The 20,581-nt window shown below is 43.2% G+C and overlaps 1 long non-coding RNA gene across 3 annotated transcripts in view; it reads right to left on the minus strand.

Moving 5' to 3' along the window:
- Positions 1–14,322: 14,322 nt before the first annotated feature.
- LOC138432825 (uncharacterized) overlaps positions 14,323–20,581 on the minus strand; it is a 45,091-nt gene continuing 38,832 nt past the window's right edge. For 2 of the 3 annotated variants that reach the window (XR_011254003.1, XR_011254001.1), the window contains exon 4: positions 14,352–15,320. This is a non-coding gene — a long non-coding RNA (uncharacterized lncRNA). Of the gene's footprint in view, positions 15,321–20,581 lie in introns of all 3 variants that reach the window. The other variant, XR_011254002.1, reaches the window with a different exon arrangement.

Consider the following 20,581-nt stretch of genomic DNA (forward strand, 5'->3'; position numbering starts at 1 on the left):
CTGGCTGAGCTCTGAGGATGCTATACTTTATTCACTCTTCACAAGAAGCTTGTGGAATGCTACTACCCAGGACCTGCCAAGGTTGAGGAACTCAGCCAGGGTCATTCAGCCAGCCAGGATTCAACCCCAAGCAATCAGGCTTTAGACTCCCTGCTTTTAACCACTCTAGTCCATCCCTCCTCTTGAGAAAGGGAGTAGAAAGTCCTCAGAATGTTAGCTTTCTGACACTGCAGTAATGAGTAGGTGTTTAATCCATTTGTTGAAAGACTGAATGAGTGGGTAATGGAGGGAGGATCACTCTAGTCTGCCCAGAGGCTGAAGACTGAGGCAGAGATTTACAGAAGCAGAGCAGTCTGGTCCAGAGAAACATGCTGGCACAAGATAAGCCTTCTTTCAAAGGGGGAGCTGATGCCCCTGGAATGTAATTGTCAGACCTTCTCAGCCCTCCTTCCACCCCCGAGTTGTCATCCATCATGCCCGCCACTGCCGACAGCACCGAAGGGAGTGACCACGCCCTCAGTCTAGCGATACAGTTTCTAACCCTAGAGTATGGGTTTATAACCCAGAGAAGTCTGTTAGGTCTAATCCCTAAATCAACACCCCTCCAGAATCCCTGTTTAAGAAAAAAAAATTTAATGTGAGGTTGAGCTGTGGAAGAGAAAATTAACTCAGCTTTTCATCAGCTTGGACTCCTGGGGTTGTCAAAGGCAGAGTGTCAAGTTAAAACATACAGCTAAAATAAAGAAGAAAAAGGAAAGAAAAGCCTGTCTTTGGAAGAGAGTCTTTTCTTTCTATTCTTCACTGTCAAGGAGGCAAAGCTGGTTTGGTTATTCTGCTTTGCTCCCCTGGAGAAATTCTCAATATGATTGGCAAGAAGTCAGGAATAACAAGATAGAATGGTGATGTAAATGCCTGTGGAAACAGTAGACCCTTTGTGCTGACTTTGTCTAAGTCTCAAAGTGGGAAGAAAAGCCGGGATTTAGACTTTGATGCAGAGCCCTTGCATGTAAAATTTACAGTATCCTTCCTATCGGAAATGCTTAAATACTTTCAGGTATTTACAATCTGTCCCAACATTTGGCTGACTCCTGGCAATTTTCTGCCTTCATTCACATTGACTACTTAGAGGAAAACTCCAGGGCAGCATTTTGAGTAGCACATTGAATTAAAACAAAGGATAAATCACCAAAGAAACTTTGGAGGGTCTGGAATACAGTCATCACCTAAGGAAAAAAAATCGTTATTCTTCACAAATACAAAACAATGGCAAGACATTGACAAGGACCCAGAAAGCTGAGAAAACAAGTCCAGGCAAAACTTCATCTGAAACCACAATGCTCTCCTCAAGAAAACATCCAAAGCTCTGACATTCCATTGTCCTGTTGTGTTTCCAATTTAGAATCTTTTTAATAATCACAATAGACACAATCCTTCCTTGTGTGTAACTTAATCCCTCCAACTGCTGTTTAATTTGAATTATCTTATGTTTTGCATCCAACAGAAAGAGAAACTGTATACTTACATCACAAAATCTCAAGCTCCTAGGATCTTTGCCTTAAAAAGTCTCAAGACTCCTGTTTTATTTATGAATTTTAAACCCTATACCAATATTATCCATGTTTGTCTTCATATGAAAATGCCATCTAAGCTATCATCAGGTTAACAAATCCACTAGGAAAATGCACTGTGTTTTCCAGTTTTCTGGCATATTCCCAGCTCACTGGCATAAACCCCCTTTAAAAAGCCCAGCTTCTGGCCTATATAACCCCTTAAACAGTCCATTCTCTATCCAGTAGAATGCTTTTGGCTGCAAGTAAAAACATATCTAATCAAAAGTAGCCTAGGCACTTCTCTGATGGTGCAGTGACTAAGGCTCAGTGCTCCCCGTGCAGGAGTCTGAGCTCAGTCCCTGGCCAGGGAGCGAGACCCCACAAAACTGCAACTAACAGTTTGCAGACTACAACGAAAGATCTCACATGCCACAACAAAGACCCACCACAGTCAAATAAATGCTTTTTCTTTTAATGGTGACCAAGAAATATATTACTGCATATAAAAAATTCCAAAGATAAATGGTACAAGATTGCTTAAGTGCTTCAAAAATGTCATCAAGGACCTAGGCTCCTGGCAACTTTCCACTTTACAAGAACTTTCAGTTTGTCCTCTCAGACACAAGATGAGTGTCATGGTTCAGGCATTCAGACAGAATACATTAACATCTAGTTGAAGAAAATGAATGCTTTCTCTCGTGAGCCATGCTGTATTAGGGAAGAGAATCTTTCCCCAAAGCCACCCCGCCCAAGGGAACTTTCCCTCAAGCTCCACTGGCCATGATTGAACCATATGCCTGCTATAGACTGAATGTCTGTATTTTCCCCAAATTCTAACCCCCATATCATGGTACTAGGAAGTGGGACCCTTCAGAAGATGATTAAGTCATGCAGGCAGAACCCTCATGTTTGGGATCATTTCTCTTATGAAAAAGGCCTGAGAAAGTCCCCTAGCCCCACCCACCATGGGAGGACATAGCAAGAAGGTGCTGTCCGTGAGGAAGGAAGTCCTTGTTACCAGACATGTCCCCCTAGCCCAGAAAGCCAAACTCTGATAGTGGGTGCTGGCAGCGAAGTAAGGATTTATCTTCAGGGCACCAAATAAGGAGAAGGGGCAGCTCATGCACAAAAAGACCTGAACTCTTGATGGATTTCAGGCAAGGGTTTTTAAATACCATCATAGGAGAGAGGGTCATAGGGTGCCAGATCAGTTCCTGAACCTTCTTCTGATTGGTTGGTGGTGAGGTAACAGGGTAATATTTCAGAAATCTCAACTTTCTGCTTCCAGCCAGTCTGGGGTGTATGTGCTTGTGGTCATAACAGAGTCACTAACCTCCATTTGAATGGGGGTCTCATATTTTACAGAACAACTCAAAGATGTGCATCAGATTGTTACCTACAGCCTTCAGGAGGAACTAGGCATCCTGTGACTCTATTGCCCTAATCGTTAACTGCTTGAGACTGCTTTTTGGAACTCGAGGAAGGTCTAGGAGACCCAAGTCTGTTTTCCTGTAAACAAGAAATGAAGAACAGAGAAAGCCTGAAAGGCCCCACAGAATCCTGCTCAGTTTCAATCCCCCCTTTTCTTTAATATTCCTCAATCCTGAGGGGAATGAGGGTGGGACAAGAAAGGAAATAAATAGAGTTTTGGATAGAGAGCCTAAACATAAAGTAAGTAAGGGAACGCGCTTTTAGGGGGACTTGGTTTCACAATCACCAAACATCAGATCTACCAGTACCATGATCATGGACTTCCCAGGCTTCAGAACTGTGAGAAATAAGTGTCTGATTTTATATGCCACATAGTCGCTGGTATTCTGTTATAGCAGCCCAAACAAGCTATTTATAATACAGTGCCCAAGCCTTAGTTGTAGCAAAGACTGGAAAATGGAAAATATGACATTTTCAGCTTCTGTAGTAAACGTAATTTCTTCAAGGAAGAAAGTAGATAAGTGGGGGTCTCATAGCCCTCCCACTAGACAGGTATGGAAGGATCTGCCACAAAGCCATCAGTCTCATTGGCTCAGCTCTCAGGGCAAAGCTAGATACAACACCTTGAATGAACAAGATTCTCAAGGGATTTGAGCAAGTAGCCCTAGGAACAGGGCCACTTTTGCAACATTTTGCAACATTTCTTCAAGCTCTTTTTTGAAAGCTCAGTTGGGAAAGAATCTGCCTGCAATGCAGGAGACCCCGGTTAATTGCCTGGGTTGAGAAGATCTGCTGGGTAGGGATAGGCTACTCACTCCAGTATTCTTGGGCTTCCCTTGTGGCTCAACTGGTAAAGAATCCACCTGCAATGCAGGAAACCTGGGTTTGATTCCTGGGCTGGGAAGATCCCTTGGAGAAGGAAAAGGCTACCCACTCTAGTATTCTGGCCTGGAGAATTCCATGGACTGTATAGTCCATGGGCTTGCAAAGAGTCAGACAGGACTGAGCAACTTTTACTACACTCTCTTTTAGTCCCTTGTGACCCATGACTTCTGTCTCCCTGTGTCCCTTCTCTACCTGTCACTATGGTCATGGTGCAGGGCACAATTAGGGTCCCTCTTATGCCAAGGGACCAAGACCTAGCTTCATTGGTTCAGCCCTCGTTTCAAATCCAGGTCACAAATTCCATACCTCTGGGTGCATATTTCTATATGCACATAATAAACTTTCCTACCAGAGAGAAACCAAAGAACAGTTCAAGAACAAATAACAAATGACACTGAATCTGTTGGGGATTAACAAGAAATGGCGAGGAATATGGCAAACTGAAAAATCAGCCCTGCTTCTAAAGGGAAGAGTGAAGTATTAACATATCATAACACACACACAGGTTTGTCAGATAATCCTACTTTTCTACAAAAGTCAAAAATCAAGGTGTGGTTTTTTTTTTTTCACAAAACTTTGTCAATGTTGTCTCAGCCTTTTTAAAAAACAATATGCAAGCCAAACACAACATGCATATCTCAGCTCAAGAACTTGCCCTCCAAGCCCCCATTAAAGCACATCCCTCTCACTAGTGGACTTGCAGCTCTAGCAAGGCCATGTCCTCACTTCATGGCTTTTCTTGACTACTGACTCTCCTCATGGCACAGCTCTTCATTCTTGGACAAATGCAGTCTGTGTTGTTTCTGGGCACCCAAGGATTTTCCAGACTGTAACACCCCTATTGACAACACCTCCGACCTCTTGACCCTGCTGTCCCTACATCAGGGCTTTATTTCACATGAGTATTTCCAGGCTGCTTCCCTGATGAGTGCCCAGCTGAGGCCCCTCCCTCTTGACAGCATCCTTCCACTCCACCATGGTGTCAGCTCTGCATCATCACCAAGACCTCTCTGGATTCAACTCTTCTGCCTTCCCCTTGCACAGCTGTCGACAGTACAGATCACAGGAGCAAACTGTTCCCTGTCTCCCTACTCATCTGCTAGGTCTGAAGGCCAGGACTTAGGCCAGGCCCCGGTCCCAGATCCTCCTCACCTTGTTCTGGTTCTCTAGTTCTGGTCCTAGGGCTGGGGACATTGCTGGGCATCACTGGGCTTCATGAGCTTGGCCCACTCTTGGTCCATTCTGTTTCACTTCCACTGAGTCCTTGCTGCCTCTTACTACTACTGTCCTACAGTGTCTCCTCCGTACATTGGTCCCTCTCCTCAAGTTCTAGGCCACCCAAAGTCTCCACTGTCAGCAGACAATGAGGATGAAGATGACAGTGATATGCAGTGGGTGGTCTATTGAGAGCCTACTTTTTGGGGGCACTCTGCAGTATTTCATTGAGTCCGCGCTCCCAGTTAGGTATCATCCCATTTAAATATGCAGCAACTGCCATATCATTGGGTATACATGGAGTGCTCAAGATCAGGTGGCTAGTGTCCCAGACAGGGAATACATCTATGCCTACTTGGCTCCAAGGCTTCACCTTCTACCCTCTAACCCACCGAACCAGTTCTGCTGGTCTCCTTCTCTTTCCCTGGACTCTACGCCTAAGGCCCCCTTGCTTTTTCCCCTCCTTTGTATCTCAGGAGAAACAATCCCTCCTTTCTGGAGCTAACAGCCCAATAACCACACTATACCTATCATGGCCTCTCTGTACTCCCTTCCCATCTTCTCGTGGTTCTTGATTCTTTTTCGATTTCTCCCTCTCTACTCAACACTTCCCTGAGTCTCTCTCTACTATCTGCTTCCCTGAACTCCCTGCCCTGAAAAATCCATCAGTTTATTTCCATAACCCTCTCCCCTGTTGTGTTTCTCCTTCTTTGTCATCATCAATCTAGCTAGTCCCTAAACCAATTCAAGCTAATGTGTTAATGGATGGTATGCCTTCTAAAGACTATATTTGTTTTATTAATGGAAGCCCTGGAAGTTTATCCACAGAAAGAACAATATTAAGAAAATTTCAGGGACATGAATTTGAATTGAGGGATGCTAGAGTGGGGCCTAGCATGACGGGGCCTCAATGCTTCTTGTAATTATGGAAGAAAGAGGGAAACTCTCTACTGGACTACTCATGATCCCTGCTTCATCCAGATCTTGATCTTCACAACAGCCCATTGAAGGGAAGTATTAAGGGATCTGCTTTTCTGCTTAGGAACCTAAGGCTCAGAGAGGTTAAGAGATTGCCCAAAGACACACAGCTAGATAGTAATATAGCTTCAATTTAAAGCTGAATCACCTGACCCAACAGACCCTGGACTTTTCATAAAGCAAAACAATTTCATTGAGAGGGTTAAGGCTGAACTACTGCAAAAGCTAAAACAGGCACACAGGACAGAGCACACCCACCCCTTTCTCTCTCTTCTGCATTCCTCCTCCCCAGACCACCCTCAGAGGACAAATGACTGCCGTTTAAGAACAAGACTGGAGTTTGTATTCTTCTCCAGATTTCTATTTCCTCCTTTCCAGATACAAACTCTTCCAAGAGGTACACAGTTCTTCAAATACCTGAAACTGGAACGATTCCAGGGCAGGGGCCTAGGAAAATGTGGCTGGTATGACTCAATCTGAGAGGCGACAGCGGCCTTATGGAGTAAGTGAGCTCTAAAGGCCCAGGTGAAATGTTCAATCAGAGGTAGTATTTAGACACATTTTAACTAGGCCTAACTCTTAAACTCCTACTTACTAAAAGGCTGACCAGTGACCCCAGGGTTCATTTAGCCCATGTGATAGCTAAAATTACCAGGCCTAGTCAAGGAGACTCTGAGAGCTTTTTTAATGCCCAGGTAGGAATTTAGCAGAATCTTTTTTCCACACAGCCTGAAAAACAGAAAGTCAAAAATGTTTGGAGTTGTCAGTACATCTGTTTCAATACTAAAAGGAGAAGCAGATCAGACAAGGAGTTGGAGCAATGTTCCTATTTCAAATTCATCCGATAACATCTTCAGATAAGACTGAGGTAAGAAACCCAGAATGCAATCACTGAAATAATTGCTGCTGAGAAGCTTGGGGTTATTAAAAACAAGAAGAAGAACGAAGACTTGCAACTGTACCAGCAGACTTTCGGGGCTGCCTGCTGCCTGGTCTTGCAGCTCAGCTCCGGAGCCTTTGTATGAAGCTCATTGTTAACAGGGTAAACACCCCACCAAAGGACTCACTGTCTGGAATTCCAGGTTCCACTGAAAGATTATCAGCAGCTAGTGTGTTGATGTTTCTCCATGTGCACTGTGTGGGGGAGGAAACAGTCCTCTCCTTTATGGCACCAATTCGTTATAAGGCACTGCCTCTTTCCCCAGGCTCTGGAATGATTTGCCGTTTTTGAAATGTCCTCTCTTCAAACTGCACAATGGCCAAATTAAGCATTTGAAATTCCTGACCCCTTTTTCCTCCCCATGTTCCCAGCTCTCCCTCTCTCACAATCTACTGAACTGCCTGGCTGGAGAAACCCCTGTGAACCAAGCAGCAGAAGCATCAGGCTTCCCAATCTCCCTCCTCCTCCCCCACCAACTCAGCCTGTTAGAAACAACCCAAAGCTCTTCTCTTGGCTGCCCACCCCCTACCCCTCCCTGCCCACTCCTGTCCCATTCCCTTATTAAGGAAACAACGAAGCAAACACACCAGGATATTCTGGTACAGACAGTGATCTCCAGCAATAAATTACTTCCTCACTTGGTGACTTTTATGGGTCAGAGAAACCATATGGCCCATGCAGCCAGCTCCAGGTCAACTCTAGCAAATTCAATGCTCATACTTCCCATCCTGATCATATTAAAAGACTGTGGGGTGCCCAATTCTAAAGTGTTTCATCACCCCAATTTCCCGGATGCATGCAATTCACTCTCAATAATCATGCTGCCTTCCTTCTTGGCTCTCTTGTCCCCTCTCCTCCATCTATTGACTCTTGTACCTGGTTTGTGGTGTCTGGGTCTCGCTTTGCTAGCATCTTTCTGGGACTGTCTAGTGGGGGAGGGACATTCCTTAGGAATTTATTGGCCCAAGTGATGTACTTTTCTACATCTTTATCCGGACTTTTCTTTTCTTGGTGATAGAATTCCATGGTATAGGTTGTTTCTAGCACAAATGAACTAAATTAGGCAGGGAGAAGCTGACCTGAGTCCACTCACCCCTGTTTCCACTCCAGTGCTGTGGGTGTCTTGGGGGAGCACTCCTTTTTGACACAGCATTGAGAAGGACATCACTTCCATGCCCACTGGCACTCAGAGTGCTCTCTGAGGTTGTGCTTCTCAAACTGGGGGCACAGATCCACACCCTGGGTAGCAGCAACTGGTGTATAGGAGTGGGATGAGGTGTGCATATGAAGCCACAAGATAAACCAGTCATTTTCTACTGACATATCAGGAAGCAATTTAACTAGTAGCTAATTCAAAACATCTTCATGTTAAAATAGGCCTGAATTGATCACACACTGCAATGCAAAAAAGCTTTATAAACTTAGACAAACTGATTCCTCATTTGCATCAGGCCACTTTGGGTCATGACCCCTCCCACAGACTCCCACCCTTAGGATCATTTTCCTTCCTCTGTTCCCAGAAGAATTTTGTTGAAAAGTATGAGAAGTGCACTAGGTAGTGATTCTGAATGTTATTTATGAAAATAATAATAGTTATTACTACTTCCCCTGAGATAATTTTTCTCAAGCAATGTTTTCATTATATTTCTGTGGATGGATTAATAATGATAATAATTAACTATCTGCTATGTGGCTTCTCAAGGAAGGTATTATTCCACTTTATATTTTACAGATGAGTAAATCGAAACTCAAAGAAATTAAGTGATTTGCCCAAAGTCTTTTAGCTAGTTACTGGAAAAAGCAGGATATGAACCATTTCTTTCCCTTCAATCTTTCCTAGCATCAGGGTCTTTTCCAATAAGTCAGTTCTTTGCATTAGGCGCCCAAAATATTGGAATTTCAGCTTCAACACTGAAGGTGAAGGCAAAAGGAGAAGGGGACGACAGAGGATGAGATGGTTGGATGGCATCACCGACTCAATGGACATGAATTTGAGTAGGCTCTAGGAGTTGGTGATGGACAGGGAGGCCTGGTGTGCTGTAGTCCATGGGGTCACAAAGAGTCATACATGACTGAGCGACTGAGCTGAACTGAAACATTTCTATCTGACCCCCAAAACTGCTTCTCATTGCAGTAGAAAATAAAACAAACTTAAGAGAGATAAAAGGACCCTTGAATATTCAAAAAGTTTGGTACTAGAAACTACAACCTAGAGACTTCCCTGGTGGTCCAGTAGCTAAAACTCCATGCTTCCAATGAAGGGGACCTAGGGTTCTATCCCCAGGCAGGGAACTAGATCCCACAGGCACATAACAGTCAGCATGCTACAACTAAAGATCCCACACACCACAAGGAAGATGGAAGACCCCATGTGCTACAACTAAGACCTGGTGCTGCCAAGCAAATAAATAAACTTAAAAAAAATTACAGTCTACCATTCACTGGGCATTGGCCCTTTGCCAAATATTATTCTAAGCATTTTACATATCTCATCACAACAACCTTGGGAAGTATGGACAAGCATTATATCCATTGTACAGATGAGGAAACTGAAGCAGAGTGTTACGCTTCATGAGGAAAAGAATTGTATCTGTCGTGGTCCCTCTTTTATCATAGCATTATCCTAGCATATAGTAGGCACTAATTGGATGAATTATTTGAATGTTTAGTCACAAAATACCTGATACATACTATCTGTCTTGTTCATAATACGATCCCTATCTAGTATCTAGCATAGTTTTGGCCATAGTGTACATTCACTGATTAAATAAACTAAATCTTATATTCATATAATATTTAATTTTCTATTAATATATTCAACATGTGGTGTCAATCTGTTTTGCATTCAGTGCATATATAAGGAGATATAGTCATCAGGACCTTGGGGTTGCAAATGACAGAAACCGAGCACAAACTAGCTCAAGATAAGAAGAAAAAGAAGAGTCAAGACAGGACAGAAGGAAGAAAGCAATGCATGTCACTATAAAGTTCCAATGTGGCCTTCAGGTAGAGCTGTATCCAGGACCTCAGTCAATAGCATCAAGACCATTTAAATGCATTTATCATTTAAATTTTCCTTTCATAGACTCTTCCATATGGTTACAAGATACTCTGCTGCTGCTGCTGTTGCTAAGTCACTTCAGTCGTGTGCGACCCCATAGACGGCAGCCCACCAGGCTCCCCCATCCCTGGGATTCTCTAGGCAAGAATACTGGAGTGGGTTGCCATTTCCTTCTCCAATGCATGAAAGAGAAAAGTGAAAGTGAAGTCGCTCAGTCATGTCCGACCCTCAGTGACCCCATGGACCGCAGCCTAGCAGGCTCCTCCATCCATGGGATTTTCCAGGCAAGAGTACTGGACTGGGGTGCCATTGCCTTCTCCAACAAGATGCTCTGGGTTATATCATTCTTATAACTAATACTCACTATAACTAAACTTTCTGTTTAGTTATAGTACAAGGACCAGGAAGAACTCAAGATTATACAAGCTGGAATCACAAGTCCATCCCTGACCTAATAATGAAGCCAAGGGAATCAGTGCTCTGGTTAGAGGGGTCTGGTTATATGCCCTTCTCTGAAAGGAAGATCACTTTTCCTCCCAAATAGCATGAAATAAGTTCTCTCCGAAAAACAAGTTTTGATTGTTTGATGAAGCGGGGAGGGAAGCCATGTTGGGCAAAATCTCTGGCTGCCACATTCATTAGCAAGAAAAGGTCCGATTCCCTTACATGGGATCCGAGGCCTCAGGAGTCAGACTCCTGTATCCACAGATTTCTTCCTATCACCCTCATTCAGCCGGGGTCTAGGCCTCTGGGGATGCAACCCTGAGAACCAAAGTACCTTCAGGCAAGCCCCTTTCCAGGCCCTTTCCAGTTCTAGCCCTGCCTCCACAGACTCTCAAATGGGGCTCTTCTCTTCGTGTGCAATGCAGCTGTATAACACAGTTGTACAGTGGGAGAGACATGCCATCCTTCCAGCCCCTGGAAACAAGGCCCTCCAACTCCTGAGCTCATCAGTCCTACTCAGTACGTCTGCACTCCATTTCCCCGGCTTCCTGCTCTAGGTGCATATTGCCCCCTACCCCAATGCCGTTTTCCAGCCCTCTATCATGGACCTTCCCTTGCTACATGACAAGGATAAGCCAGAGAGTGCGAGCACATCAGTCATGGTCTGGCAATGGGGATGAAAGATGAACTCAATTCTCACTCATCATCACAAAACCGGTAATGTGTGCAGAGAAGTCAGGCCCATTTATGGGGGGCTAGGATCTGTAACAGACTAAATGACACATTTGCAATCACTCCCACATGGCTGCCAAGAGGAGAGCACAGCCATTTGAGTCCCCATCAGCACTAGATTCTCTTCCCCATGCATGGATTCTGACAACCACAGTAACACTTAGTACCTCAATTGCACAACTTCTAAATGGGGCAAAACAGAGCTTAATTTTACATTCAGTGGTGCAAGAAACTTCAAAGTTACTTCAAATCTCTGATGCAATCTCTTGACAAAGAAACTGCTTATCAGGGTGTACAGTCCTGGCCCAGAGTGTTCAAAAGGATGGTAGAAAGCATTCTATCCAGTGGCTGTAAACTGGCAGCCTCTCAGCTGATTATGATTCACAAACATGTTCAGTTGGGTTCTGGTAATGCTTACAAATAAGGAAATTTCAGCTTTTAAAAATCCAGAGTCCTCACTTATCTTGAAATTCAAAAGATCAGACAGATTAAGTGCATAATCCATCATGGTAGCTGTCAGCTGAGAGAGAAGTTGGAGCTCCTCCATTCAGGTGGGTGGAAACTCACTAGCTCTCCGCACTCGCCACCACTCCCTATTGGCATCCATTTACATTATCCGTCATCCCCCTCATAGGAATCGGCACCTGCAGCTCCTGTCTAGGCCTTTCATTTCACATCAGATTCTAAGGAGGCTCAAAGTGGTAGAATGACTTGGTCAATTCAGACTAGAACTCTGTTTTTGTTATTGTTTTTAAACAATTTGTTGACTTTTCTTATTTTCAATTATCATACAGCAAAATTGACTTTTTTGTACAGTTCCATAAATTGTAATGCATATATATATTCCTGTGATAGAGAGTGAAAGTATGAGTGTTGCAGTCATGTCTGACTCTTTGCAACCCCATGGACTAAAGCCTGCCAGACTCCTCTGTCCATGGAATTGACGAGACAAGAATACTGGAGTGGGTTGCCATTTCCTCCTCTAGAGGAAACTTCCAGGCCCAGGGATCAAACCCGGGTCTGCTACATTGCAGACAGATTCTTTACCATCTGAGCCACCAACAAAGTACATGTATAGACTCATGTAACCTTTACCAAATCAGGACACAGAATGGTTCCATCATCCCCAAAATCTGGCTCATGTCACCCCTTTACTGTCGCTCCCTCCTGCCACCTCTAAGCCTGGAAACCACTGATCTGTTCTCCATCACGACAGTTTTATCTTTCAAGTCTATCAGAAAAGTGGAGTCATACATGATATAACCTTTAATACAGGCTTCTTAGAAGTAGCATAGCGGCTGAAACAATCACTTGAGATTTTTGGTGTATTGGTAGTTCATTCCTGTTTATTCCTGAATGATTTTCCTCTCTATGGATGTACTACAGTTTGTTTATAGACTGAAGTTTTTTACTCAAAGTTCAGAGGGGTTTTTTGAGACGTCAGACAGTGGGGGTGCTGGCTCAAACTGGATGAAAGTTGAGTGCTAACTTTTCAGAAATGATGCCAGCCAATTGTTGAACAAGCTATTACAAAGTTAAATCAAAAGTAAAGGTAATAAATACTCAAAGCTTGTCACATTCTAACTAAGCTAGTTCAGTTTACTACACTCTAAGCTGTGAGACTGCTGTATCTATCGTATCTATGTGGTGGGAACACTGCACAGCGATGTACAATGTCCTTACTTAGTGTTCAGTGACATCATGTTGATGTCATTAAATCCATTTACCAGGACACCATGGCTTTAAGCTCTAAGAACCAAGACTCTCCTACAGAAAATCCTCACCCATTTGCTCACCCACTTTTCTTACCTGTCCCAGACCCCCACCCTAGTTTTTCTTATGGATTCAATTCGGGTAAAGAAAGTTCCCCTGGGGAAAAGACGGGGCGCAGAGCTAGACAGCAGAAACCTTACATACTACACTTGGCCTGAAAGCAACTACAGGATAGTGCGGTGGGGCGTGCCTTGAGCTGGAGGGAAGGTGCCCGGGGATTGCTTCCCCCTACAGGGGTGTGGTGCAGGCCTTCTTTCCTGCCTCCCCACCCTTTCCTGCAGGACAAATCCCAGTTGGGAAGATCTTCTGCCCAACCTCATGCCTCGTCCAACTCCTCCCTGTACTGGATCTCTTCAGTAAAAGGAAGGAGCCAGTGAGTCAGAGCTTTCAAATGGCCACCTGCAGGTCCCCTGCTTCAAAGGCACACCTCCCAGGGATCACCAGGATGAGCAGGCAAAGATAAAGTGATGGGACAGGGAGCCTTGGACCCCCTACTTCCTATTTCAACTGAAGCCCCTTCGCTTTTATACTCCACTTTAATGTTTTATAAATGAAAGACCAGCACAAGATTTCCCTTGAAAGTGGTTTCTTCTGATAAAAGGAAACTAAAACTTTTTGAACATTAACCCTGAAGCATCTTTAATCTGAGCTATAGTAAAAGCCTCCTAAGTGGGCTCCCATTTTCTACTCTTGCCACCTCTCTTCTCCCTCCTCCCCCTTCCTGTCCCCTCCTCTCCCAAAACACACACACACACACACACACACACACACACACACACACACACACACACGGAGAGCAAAAGAAACAGCAGCCACAGTGATCCTGTTAAAATGCAAATCAAATCATGCTGCTTTTCTCCTCAGAACTCTGACAGCTTCCCTTAGTGGTCAGGATAAACTCTGAAGTCTTTAACAAGCTCCACAAGATTCCACAGGGTCTGGCCTCAAGCCCTTACTCTGATGTCATTGTCTCTCACCCTCTACACGTCTCACTCACCTGGCCTCCATCCTGCTCCTCACCGGCACCAAGCATGTTCAAGCACATGGACCTTTGCACATCTCTCTGGAATGCTCTTCCTCTGAGTATCCACATTGTTGCCCCCTCAAATATATGGCCAATGGCACCATCAGTGAAGCCTTCTCAAGTCCCCCTATCAAAACTGGTTGTTTTCACTACAATTTTTCTCTCCTCAACCTAAAATATACATTTCATAATTTAAAAACTAAGTCATGTTCATTTCAGAGACCACAGAAAATATGAAAAAGTACAAATAAGACAATAAAAAAATCCATTACTATAAACCCAGAGATAGTGAACATTCCACTGTATTTCTTTCTAGCATTTTTCTTTTCCTTTCTTTTGGCCTTATTCTTTTTCACTGTTAATTGTGCATAGAATGAAATAACCAACAAGATCTACAAAGCTTACTGTGAAAAGCAAGTTTCTTACCCTTCCACAGTCCCTACCGAAGCCCACCACCATCAACAACTTTAACAACTGCTATTTTAAAAAATTAACAAATTGGACTTAATTAAACTTATTAATAAAATCTTTTCACAGCAAAGGAAAATAACAACAAAATGAAAAGACAACCTACAGAATGGGAGAAAATATTTGCAAACAATGCATATATTAACTGACACAGGGTTAATATCCAAAAATACATAAATAGCTTATACAACTCAATATTTTAAAAAATTCAATCAAAAAATGGGCAGAAGATCCAAACAGACATTTCTCCAAAGAAGACATACAGATGACTAACAGGAACCTGAAAAGATGTTCAACAATATTAGATCATCATTAGAGAAATGCAAATCAAAACCACAATGAAGTACCTCACACTGGTCAATGGCTGTCCTCAAAGTGTATACAAACAATAAATGCTGGAAAGGGCATAGCAAAAAGGGAACCCTTGTACACTGTTGGTGGGAAATGGAAATTGGTACAGATATTACAGAAAACAGTATGAAAATGCCTTTAAAAACTAAAGGTATGGTCTGGCAATTTCGGAGAAGGCGATGGCACCCCGCTCCAGTACTCTTGCCTGGAAAATCCCATAGGTGGGGAGCCTGGTGGGCTGCAGTCCATGGGGTCACTAGGAGTCGGACACAACTGAGCAACTTCACTTTCACTTTTCACTTTCATGCATTGGAGAAGAAAATGGCAACCCACTCCCGTGTTCTTGCCTGGAGAATCCCAGGGACAGCAGAGCCTGGTGGGCTGCTGTCTATGGGGTCGCACAGAGTCGGACATGACTGAAGTGACTTAGCAGCAGCGGCAGAAGCAATTTCACTCCCAGGTACATATCTGGAAAAAAATGAAAACTCTCATTCAAAAAGATACATACATCCAATGTTCAATGTTCATTGCAGCACTGTTTACAATAGACAAGACATGGAAGCAACCTAGTCTCCATCAACAGATGAATGGATTAAAAAGATATGGTCCATATATACAATGGAATACTATTCAGTCAAAAAAAAAGAATGAAGTATTGCCATTTGCAACAATGTGGATGGCTCTAGAGAATATTATACTTAGTGAAATGTCAGACAGAGAAAGGTAAATACTATATGATATTATTATATGTAGAATCTAAAAAATAATATAAATGAATGTCTATAGCAAAACAGAAACAGACTCACAGACATAGGACACAAATTTATGGATACCAAAGGGGAGAGGGAGACGGGGAAGGACAAATTAGGAGTACGAGATTAACATACACAAACTACCATACATAAAATAGATTAGCAACAAGGATCTACTGTACAGCACTGGGCATTATATCCAGTGTCCTGTAAAATCTATAATGGAATATATCTATTAAAAAAAACAACTGAATCACTGTGTTGTACACTTGAAACTAAGAAAAATATTAAGTTCAGTTCAGTTCAGTCACTCAGTTGTGTCTGACTGTTCGCGACCCCATGGACCACAGCACACAAGGCTTCCCTGTCCATCACCAACTCCCAGAGTCTACTCAAACTCATCTCCATTGAGGTGGTGATGCCATCCAACCATCTTATCCTCTGATGTCCCCTCCTCCTCCCGCCTTCAATCTTTCCCACCATCAGGGTGTTTTCAAATGAGTCAGGTCTTTGCATCAGGTAGCCAAAGTATTGGAGTTGCAGCTTCAAAATCAATCCTTCCAATGAACATCCAGGACTGATTTCCTCTAGGATGGGCTGGTTGGATCTCCTTGCAATCCAAGGAACTCTCAAGAGCCTTCTCCAACACCACAGCTCAAAAGCATCTTTCTTTACAGTCCAACTCTCACATCTATACATGATTATTGGAAAAACCATAGCCTTGACTAGATGGACCTTTGTTGACAAAGTAATGTCTCTGCATTTTAATATGCTGTCTAGGTTAGTCATAACTTTCCTTTCAAGGAGTAAGTGTCTTTAATTTCATGGCTGCAGTCACCATCTGCAGTGATTTTGGAGCCCTCCCCCAAAATAAAGTCAGCCACTGTTTCCAAATATATTTGCTTTGAAGTGATAGGACCGGATGCCACGACCTTAATTTTCTGAATGTTGGGCTTTAAGCCAACTTTTTCACTCTCCTCTTTCACTTTCATCAAGAAACTCTTTAGTTCTTCTTCACTTTCTGCCATAAGGGTGGTATCATCTACGTATCTGAGGTTATTGATATTTCTCCCTGCAGCTTTGATTCCAGCTTGTGCTTCATCCAGCCCAACATTTCTCATGATGCTGTGGAAAATTCTGAAAGAGATGGGAATACCAGATCACCTGACCTGTCTCTTGAGAAACCTGTATGCATGTCCGAAAGCAGCAGTCAGAACTGGACATGGAACAACAGACTGGTTCCAAATAGGATAAGGAGTGCGTCAAGGCTGTATACTGTCACCCTGCTTATTTAACTTATATGCAGAGTACATCATGAGAAATCCTGGGCTGGAGGAAGCATAAGCTGGAATCAAGATTGCTGGGAGAAATATCAATAACCTCAGATATGCAGATGACACCACCCTTATGGCAGAAAGTGAAGAAGAACTAAAGAGCCTCTTGATGAAAGTGAAAGAGGAGAGTGAAAAAGTTGGCTTAAAGCTCAACATTCAGAAAACTAAGATCATGGCATCTGGTCCCATCACTTCAGGGCAAGTAGATAGGGAAACAGTGGAAACAGTGGCTGACTTTATTTTTCTGGGCTCCAAAATCACTGCAGATGGTGGCTGCAGCCATGAAATTAAAAGACACTTACTCCTTGGAAGGAAAGTTATGACCAACCTAGAAAGCATATTACAAAGCAGAGACATTACTTTGTCAGCAAAGGTCCATCCAGTCAAGGTTATGGTTTTTCCAGTGGTCATGTATGGATGTGAGAATTGGACTATAAAGAAAGCTGAGTGCCTAAGAATTGATGCTTTTGAATTGTGGTGTTGGAGAAGACTCCTGATGGTCCCTTGAACTGCAAGGAGTTGCAACCAGTCCATCCTAAAGGAGATCAGTCCTGGGTGTTCATTGGTAGGACTGATGTTGAAGCTGCAACTCCAATACTTTGGCTACCTGATGCGAAGAGCTGACTCATTTGTAAAGACCCTGATGCTGGGAAATATTGAGGGTAGGAAGAGAAGGGGACAACAGAGGATGAGATGGTTGGATGGCATCACTGACTCAATGGACATGGGTTTGAATAATCTCTAGGAGTTGGTGATGGACAGGGAGGCCTGGCTGTGCTGCAGTTCATGGGGTCGCAAAGAGTTGGACATGACTGAGGGAGTGAACTGAACTCTGCATATAAGTTAAATAAGCAGGGTGACCAGTCTGTTCTATCTGGAACCAGTCTGTTGTTCCATGTCCAGTTCTAACTGTTGCTTCCTGACCTGCATACAGATTTCTCAAGAGGCAGGTCAGGTGGTCTGGTATTCCCATCTCTTTCAGAAAACATTACAAATCAATTAAACTTCAATTTTTTAAAGTATACAAAAACGAAACAAAAAATAAATTAATTAAAAATTTTAAAACGCGTTTCAGCATTGTCTGTTGATTTCCACTATGGAAGGTGAGGGCTTCTCTGGTGGCTCAGCTGGTAAAGAATCTGCCTACAATGCAGGAGATCTGAGTTCTATCCCTGGGTTGGGAAGATCTCCTGGAGAAGGGAACAACTACCAACTCCAGTATTCTGGCCTGGAGAACTTCATCTACTCTATAGTCCATGGGGTCACAAAGAGCCAGACACAACTGATCGACTTTCACTTCACTTCATGGAAGGTGAGAAATTAGCTTCTCTCTTTCCACTTCCCTTACCACACACCACATACTTTCTGTCTCTTTCCCCCTAGTATATACTACTTTGGGGTAGGTCAACAGTGAATTATATAATTATGCAAATGCTTGAATCGTGTGTGTGTGTGTGTGTGTGTGCACGCATGCACGCTCCAGTCATGTCCAACTCCTTGCAACCCTGTGGACTATGGCTCACCAGGCTCCTCTATCCATGGGGATTCTCCAGACAAGAATACTGGAGTGGGGTGCCATTTCCTTCTCCTCCAGGGGATCTTCCCGGCCCTTGGATCAAACCCATTTCTCTTGCATATCCAGCATTGGCAGGTGGATTCTTTACCACTAGCACCACCTAGGAAGCCTTGAATCATACAGCGTTATATGATTACTTTTTTCTTTCCAATTATCTCTGTTTTTCCTGGAGTTACTACCTGTATAGTTTCCTGTTTTATTGTTTCTTTTTTTTTTTCTTTTTTTTTTTTTCTTTTTTTTAATTTTAATTTTAAAGATTTTAAAATTATTGTTTCTTTTGTTCTGTTTTACATCAGTAATAACAACCAAAAATCATGAGTTGCCTGTTTCTTGAAGTACTTTCCTCCCTTCATCTTGTGACATAGTGAGTGAAGTGAAGTCGCTTAGTCGTGTCCGACTCTTTGTGACTCCATGGACTGTAGCCTACCAGGGTCCTCTGTCCATGGGATTCTCCAGGCAAGAATACTGGAGTGGGGTGCCATTTCCTTCTCCAGGGGATCTTCCCAACCCAGGGATCGAACCCGGGTCTCCTGCCTTGTAGGCAGACACTTTACCATCTGAGCCACCAGGGAAGCCCCATGGTCCAGTCTAAATGGTTTCCCTGTGTATCTGCAACACAGATGACTTCTTGGAATTTCTCTTCACCATCATTCTAATCATATTCTCTTTCCTAACCCTGATATCTTTATTTTTCTTGGTTTATTCTGTTGTTTTGGTGCAGATGCTGCAAATGCTTCCTAAGAAAGGTTCCATGAAAAACACATTATTTTTAAGAATCTGTAATCTGAAAATGCTTCTGTTCTAGCCTTACAACTCAGATAATTTGTCTGGAAGTAGAATCATTTTTCAGAAACCATATTTCTCCCAAATTCTGAAGGCATTGCACCACTGTCTCTCAGCTCCCAAAGTTTTCTCAATAGAAACCACACTGATTAATAATCCTTTGTAAGTGATGCATTTTTGCTGTCTGGAAGCTTCAAGCTCCTTCTCTGGCTTAGTGTTCTGAAAGTTCATGACAATATAAGTGTAGGACTCTTTTCATCCATTTTGCAATTGTAATGGGCACTTGGTGGCCTTTTCAATCTGGAAACTCGTATTTTTTTAATTCTAGCAATGTCTATTGAATTCTTTCTTTGACAATCCCCCTCTTCCTTGTGTCTTTTTCTCTCTTTCTGAAATCCCTATTATATGGACCTCCTGGGCTACTTTTCTAATTTTTTCGTCTTTTCTCTCCTAGATATCCACCTCTTTGTCTTTTTATTCTGTTCTTAAGAGGTTTCTTCAAGTCTCCAGTTATTCTACTATAGTTTTCATTTTTGCCATCACATTTTCAATTTCCAACAGCTCTTTTTTCTCTGAATATTACTTTTTATACAGCATTCTGTTCTTTTCTCAGGGTTGCAGTATCTTTTATCTCTCTGAATATTCATTGAGAATTTTCTCCCTCCCTCTGCCTCTGTCTTACAGGTTTTCTTCTGCCTGCACAGTCTGTTTCCTCCACGTTGTTTTTTTCTGCACATTTGGCTTTTGTTTGGTCTTTCTTATTAGAACTTTTCCTCAGATGTCTGGTAATCCTTGGCCATCTGCTCCTCTGAGGATCAGGGAACTAAACTGCTGATTGGAAGCTCTGTGTGCACAGGTGGGACTTGCTGACTAAATAGTTTCACTACATACTGAGATCAGACTGCACACTTTGACTGGAAAACTCCAACATCACTGTCTTCAGGGCTTTCTTGAGATAGTCAGACTCTCCAGAGAAAACTTCTCCAAACCCCTGCTGGAGCACATAGGCCTGGCTGCCCTACTCACAAGGAGAGAGGGCCTCAGCGTGCAGTGCCCATGTACCCATTTAATCCCCTATTTGAGTCTGGTCAGTTTGCCATCCTCTGCTGCTCAGGCAGTCTGCTGCAGGGACTAGAGCCCCAGTCTTCTGCCGGAGGTACCCAGCTCTCCTCTGTGGAGAAAAGGAGGTGCTCTGAACTGATCCTCTTTATTTTATCATCTGTCTTCCACATACACACACAGCATTCCAGATACCCTGACACACACATTGCCCACACTTTGGGA

The sequence above is a fragment of the Ovis canadensis genome, chromosome 2 (assembly GCF_042477335.2).
Source record: "Ovis canadensis isolate MfBH-ARS-UI-01 breed Bighorn chromosome 2, ARS-UI_OviCan_v2, whole genome shotgun sequence".
Lineage (NCBI taxonomy): Eukaryota > Metazoa > Chordata > Mammalia > Artiodactyla > Bovidae > Ovis > Ovis canadensis.